Genomic DNA, 7,406 nt, shown 5'->3' with positions numbered 1-7,406 from the left:
ATTTGAGGGACTTTAGCATAATTGAGATATTGTGCACTCATGGTTGATCAATTTGTTTTACAATTTGTACTATGAGATAACGATACTTTTGAACTTGCGTGATATACCTTGATGTACCAGAATTACAAACCTAAGATTGGAATTTTGGAATTTGACTCCATCATTAGCTTTTGTAATTCATTTAAATGGAGGTACATTTTTTAAGCCGGGATTTCGTGATTTCAAATTCATATATCAAACCTAGAGATATACACATACGGGCATGTTCAAACTTTATAATCATCCACTTTATTCATACACATATGCGTTTTTGCTTTTGTCATCGTATTTAGGATAAACACATTTGGAATTTCATTTGAATTGGACCATATGATGGTATTTGCTTGTAGTAGCTCAATGATCCATATTTGAATTGAATGGACAATCTAAGTTTCGAGTTGGAGACATTGATTTTCAAAACTTGCACATTTTTTTTGCGTGCAAAACAAACAAATTGTCGGCCATGATATCATAGTCGGCCGTACAAGAGCAGAATACTTATAATTTTAGGCGCCAAAAGCTTTCAAACTTCCCGCTGACATTGAAATATCACGCGTCCGAAAGTTTAGCCCTGCGATATTCCTGTTTTACCCCTGCCACATGAACGGAAAAGGGTTGCTTTGGTAACTCCATTATTTTCCCCTCTTTGCCCCCAACATTCTTCCCCAGAGCCCCTCCCCTTCCCCTCCTTGACCCCCCAACCACGGCAAGCCACCGAATCTAGTCCTTCGCCGCAGCCGTGGATCTCACACCCCGCCGGATCTACCTTCCGCACCTTGGAACCCCCAACTGCCAACTCACCACTTCACCGAAGCCGCTTCAGCGACTGGCTTGTCCACCGCTCCAGATCTCCTTGACCGCCATCATGGTCCACCGCACCGGATCTGCTTAATCAGCGCCCTCATCCACCACAGCGTAGGCCCTTCAATGACTCCCTCGTCCGCCCCTTCGCCGGCCCTTCATACAAGCCCTCGTCCGTTGCAACAGATCCGCCTCACCGAAAGCACTGTACAACTCACCCGCCGAAGCCTTCGTCCACTCCACCGGACTCGCTCCACGGACGCCATATTCAACTCCACCGGCCCTTCTTTACTGACGCCGCAACGTCATCAAGTTATTTCAATTTGTATTCATTCGTTTTTTCTCTTTATCGTGCAACTGTTCACTTACCAGAGATGAGCTTTCTTGTATGTCTACAGGCACCACAACCGTAGCACCGGAGTCGCTTCAGCGATGGCGACAGCCGGCCCAAACTCAACCGCAACACGAGCACCATCGACGATCCTTAGCTATCAAGTATGACAACGATACCCATACGCCGCCGAGAATCAGGTACTATTATCCAACGGCCGGCGCCTACGTTCACTTTCCTAGCATAAGCACTGCACCTTTGAATTTCTTTAGGGCATCATTCAGTTTCTCATGAGATGCGTTATTCTGCTTGCACCTGTAGGGCCATACTTCTGGCAGTGAACATGTTACATGTGCTAAATTACATACTAGTGCACATATAGTTAATATGCTTTAGTTTTGTTCTGATGCCACCTGTTGGTTCCATCAGACTCCTTAATGTTCTCTATGCTTAATTACACATCAGCAAACTAGCATGTGGTTCCGCTGCTTTTTGTTCATTTTACCCTACATTTTCTGATGCTAGCTATTACATCACTGCTCCAAGCCTCTGTTCATTACTTGTTTGTGTGTTCTTGATCTTCCCAAGTTGCATGACTAATTTGATGCTTTATTAATTATGGAGCTGCCAACCCCATCAAGCAAAATATTTGTTCTTTTGGGGCTGCCACCTTGAACAAGCATAAAAATAGAGGGAAGCAGATATATTGTCGTGTATGCACACACCCTTCTTTCATTAGTTTAGATGAACCATTGATGATCAATTCGGACCAGTGCATGCGACTAAAATTAATTTTACCTAAATAGAGGGTGTAGAATAAACTACAACAACTAGATTTGCAACCACGGGATGCTGACGATATCTTCAAAGAACATTGCACAGCAGCGAGGCTTCACAGCAACATATGGTAAGCCAGTGTGTTTTAGTACATGTGAAACGTAATGCGAGTGGGCTGCTTTCTTGGCTTGTGCCCTCAACCTGTAATCCTACCGAATTACAAATAGTTCAGTTGTCTGCTTTGCTGTATTGCTTGATTCGAATGCTTGTTTGTTGTTACGCTATACCTGAGTTGGCCAATATGTCAGCAGTGCATGCTGTACTATCATAAAGAAATGCATGCCTATTTCATTTGAGTCCTTGACTTTTCCTCTCAACTTCATCACAAGACTGTCTTCATAGTTTATATGAGGCCACACTGTTAAGTGCTTTCTCAGATTATTTCAACTGCTTAGATGCCTTGGCAACTTAAATATAGCGGTGGTACACTCCCTTCAACTAGGGATGTCAACTGGGTCCCGTTTAATCCTGATTAAAGTCCACTAGTGGTATGATAGTTCAAAAGAGTTTTTGTTTTTTGAGGAAAATGAACTAGGGAGGTAGCAAAAACTAACTAGATGGGACTGACGGATGTCGTTTATTTGCCACTTACATCCCTAGTTTCATCTTACCATTTTAATTTCTTTTCGGCCGATGCTGCTTCGAACCATTTAAATATAGTTTGCCTTGCTCGGCAATAATTCGTCCGTCGTTTACCATGTAAGCTTACTGCCTGGATCATACGATAACTATCTCTTACTTATGTCCAGCGGAAACCTTTCAGGATGCCGTTCACACTAGGACACAATGTACAACCCCAGAATCTATTTTGGAAGCAGTGCGCCATCCATGTTACCATATGGTAGCAGCTCAGAGGCAACATCGCCGGAGAACAGTCTGAGCACAGATATTATAGTGCTTGAGGCTCTACTAGAGGCAGAAAGAGATGGCGTGGCTGCCATGAATGAGGTAATCTTTATCTTGAGGCTGGAATTTACGAAATTAGCGGCACACATTATGCAAGCAACCCAAGAATTGGAGGAAGTATGAATGTTGCATTTGAAGACAGAGGAGGTCCTGCTGTTTCTGCTATCTGAAGCCCAAGGTAATCCCGGTTCTTCTTTAGATACCAGTTGAAATTGTCATTAGATTATTGTACTTGCATGTTGTGTCGTGTCTCTGAATGTATTATGTTGCAAGACCCCCTATGTTGTCCATGTGTTGTAATGATCCAGATTTTTAGGCGAGGTAATCCTCAGTACTTGTATGATTGACATAAGGTGAACTATTTTTTGTGTGAGCATATTGTATTGGATGAAATATCTGTTTGACTCAGAGTGTATCCAACCTACTGAATTTGAACATCACGACATTTCTAAATCATAATCATATATAAAGGTGGAATAAATCTTTGTTGTGGTTTTGAAGAAATAAATAACAAAATGTATAATTATCTATGGATATTCGTAACCGAATACAAATTGGATTTGAATTTAGTTTGCCAGGGCCCAGGGCAAACGTGAATGCTAATTCTCCCAAGTTTTGAACGAAGCGGCTAAACACCCACTATAATTTGTGGGCTGGCCGAAGCAAGTGTTTGCGAGATGGAAATTACTGTCTACCCCTGACACTTGACATCCTTATCGACCGGATTTACGCTGCTGTCGATAGGGGTAGACTAGTAACTTCAATCAGACGTGACACGACGGCCTCTGAGCCCATTCAGACACGGTGGGCGCCAAACATGGGCGGCAAAACACATTTGATTCAAGCTCGTCCGAAAGACATGTGTCTCTTCCTCCATTTCCCCATTCATACACGGTGGACGGCAAAACAAACTCTCCTCGTCCGAAATCGATGTAGGCTAATATTTTAAATAGGGGCAGATGTGTAACTAACATCAGACGTGACACAACCGCCCTACCTGTCAGCCCCGTTCATACACCGTGGGCGCCAACCGTGGGCGGCAAAACACCCTCTCCTCACCCGAAATAGTTACCGGCAAATATTTGGGAGAAGCGAGATTACCGTCCTATCCCCAACCGACGCGATGTCCAAAATTTTAAACGGGGGATAAGTTCATAACTTTCCCCCATTTCAGAGAAACGCGTCCCAAAGTTTGAGATACCCCCCCCCATTTCCCCATTCATACACCGGTGGCGGCACGACAACCTCCGCACTACGGCCAGCCTCCTCCGTCCGCCACCCCATCCTCCACCTTGCCGGAGCCGCTACCCCTACCCCGTCGTCCACTGCAAGAGATGGACGTCTCTCATCCACGGCGCTGGACCAGGATCCTTTCATCGCCTCCTCTCACTTCATCAGCGCCGTCGTCCACCTTGCCATTGCCGCTCCTACGACCGCCTCGTCCACAACAACAGGATATATCCCCCAACCCGGCCGTCTACCGTCTAAAGTCTTCTTCCCCGCCGCCGACAGCCATCGACCCGCATCACCCTCAATGTATCAGCATAGGCCTACACGGCATCGCAAGAGAGGTGGTACTCTTCCATATGTGCTTAAGTTATTGATATCACCCGCAAAATAGATCGTAATTTGTTTACTGTACTTTTCTTGTTAGTACCAAATCGTAGTGGCTAGTTGAAAGCAAACATTGGTTGCGAAGTAGCTTTGTCCGGTTTGCACCTTCAGATCCACCATGGCACGAGCACTATACTCGTAAAGCTTATGGTTCCCCCCTTTATATTCACTACCATCATTGTAGGTGCTTCGTGTCATGCTAGCACTGCTCCTCAAGACCTCAACCCAAAGCTTACATGTTGAAATATGAATCTGATATGATGCTCATATCACTAAAACAGAGAATGTTTAATTGGTCACCTAATGTTCCTATATTCGTTTTGAAAAGCATGTGCGCCACCCACTGGTCCAGCTAGTTCCACTTTCCTGATTTTTCTCTTGATGCTTAGGGTTTTCCCCTTTTATCTACTATACTATGACCTGCGTAGGTGCTTTCTGTCATACTAGCATTACTCCACCCTTCAAGCTAAACGACACGCACTCAGAATTCAAAAGCTTAGTTGTTCAAATATGATTGTGATATGATACTGATATTAGTTAACCGACACATTTAATTGGTTAGCTAAAGGTCCCACTTGAGTTTCCAAATGCATGTCGTGACATATAGAGAGACAGCATAATTGCATTTCTTTGTCACTTGTTGACCATACTTTCTTGTCCATACCAAATCTTAGTTGTTATTTCAAAGCAAACATCAGTTGCTAACTACCCTTTGCGCGGTTTGCAGCTTCAGATCTGCCATCCCACTGCCACGGTCAACACTGTACTCATTGTTGGAAATATGCCCTAGAGGCAATAATAAAAGTGTTATTATTATATTTCTTTGTTCATGATAACAGTCTTTTATTCATGCTATAACTGTATTATCCGGAAATCGTAATACACGTGTGAATACATAGACCACAATATGTCCCTAGTGAGCCTCTAGTTGACTAGCTCGTTGTGATCAACAGATAGTCATGGTTTCCTGGCTATGGACATTGGATGTCGTTGATAACGGGATCACATCATTAGGAGAATGATGTGATGGACAAGACCCAATCCTAAGCCTAGCACAAAGATCGTGTAGTTCAATTGCTAGAGCTTTGCCAATGTCAAGTATCTCTTCCTTCGACCATGAGAGCGTGTAACTCCTGGATACCGTAGGAGTGCTTTGGGTGTATCAAACGTCACAACGTAACTGGGTGACTATAAAGGTGCACTACAGGTATCTCCGAAAGTATCTATTGTTTTATGCGGATCGAGACTGGGATTTGTCACTCCGTGTAAACGGAGAGGTATCTCTGGGCCCACTCGGTAGGACATCATCATATGCGCAATGTGACCAAGGAGTTGATCACGGGATGATGTGTTACAGAACGAGTAAAGTGACTTGCCGGTAACGAGATTGAACAAGGTATTGGATACCGACGATCGAGTCTCGGGCAAGTAACATACCGATAGACAAAGGGAATTGAATACGGGATTGATTAAGTCCTTGACATCGTGGTTCATCCGATGAGATCATCGTGGAACATGTGGGAGCCATCATGGGTATCCAGATCCCGCTGTTGGTTATTGACCGGAGAACGTCTCGGTCATGTCTACATGTCTCCCGAACCCGTAGGGTCTACACACTTAAGGTTCGGTGACGCTAGGGTTATAAAGGAAGCTTGTATGTGGTAACCGAATGTTGTTCGGAGTCCCGGATGAGATCCCGGACGTCACGAGGAGTTCCGGAATGGTCCGGAGGTAAAGATTTATATATGGAAAGTCCTGTTTTGGTCACCGGAAAAGTTTCGGGTGATATCGGTAATGTACCGGGACCACCGGGAGGGTCCCGGGGGTCCACCAAGTGGGGCCACCTGCCCAGAAGGTTGCGTGGGCCAAGTGTGGGAGGGGACCAGCCCCTAGGAGGGCTGGTGCGCCCCCCACAAGGGGGCCAAGACGCAAGGGAGAGTGGGAGGGGGCAAACCCTAGTCCAGATGGGCCTTAAGGCCCACCTAGTGGGCGCCTCCCCTCTCTCCCCCTCTTGGCCACCTCCCCAAGTCCTATCTAGGGGTGGCCGCACCCCTTGGGGTGGGAAACCCTAAAGGGGGCGCAGCCCCCTTCTCCCCTATATAAATAGAGGCCTGGGGCTGCCCATAACACATGAGAACTTCTCCTCTCGTTGGCGCAGCCCTGCCTCTCCTCCTCCTCCTCTCCCATGGTGCTTGGCGAAGCCCTGCGGGATTGCCACGCTCCTCCACCACCACCACGCCGTTGTGCTGCTGCTGGATGGAGTCTTCCTCAACCTCTCCCTCTCTCCTTGCTGGATCAAGGCGTGGGAGACGTCACCGGGCTGTACGTGTGTTGAACGCGGAGGTGCCGTGCGTTCGGCACTTGATCATCGGTGATTTGAATCATGACGAGTACGACTCCTTCAACCCCGTTCACTTGAACGCTTCCGCTTAGCGATCTACAAGGGTATGTAGATGCACTCTCCTTCCCCTCGTTGCTAGTCTCTCCATAGATTGATCTTGGTGATGCGTAGAAAATTTTGAATTTCTGCTACGTTCCCCAACAGTGGCATCATGAGCCAGGTTTATTGCGTAGATTCTTTGCACGAGTAGAACACAAAGTAGTTGTGGGCGTTGATTTTGGTCAATATGCTTACCGTTACTAGTCCAATCTTGTTTCGACGGTATTGTGGGATGAAGCGGCCCGGACCGACCTTACACGTACTCTTACGTGAGACAGGTTCCACCGATTGACATGCACTTGGTGCATAAGGTGGCTAGCGGGTGCCAGTCTCTCCCACTTTAGTCGGAACGGATTCGATGAAAAGGGTCCTTATGAAGGGTAAATAGCAATTGGCATATCACGTTGTGGTATTGCGTAGGTAAGAAACATTCTTGCT

The sequence above is a fragment of the Triticum dicoccoides genome, chromosome 4B (assembly GCF_002162155.2).
Source record: "Triticum dicoccoides isolate Atlit2015 ecotype Zavitan chromosome 4B, WEW_v2.0, whole genome shotgun sequence".
Lineage (NCBI taxonomy): Eukaryota > Viridiplantae > Streptophyta > Magnoliopsida > Poales > Poaceae > Triticum > Triticum dicoccoides.
The sequence above is the reverse complement of the archived record's forward strand: the minus strand, read 5'-3'. Positions refer to the sequence as shown.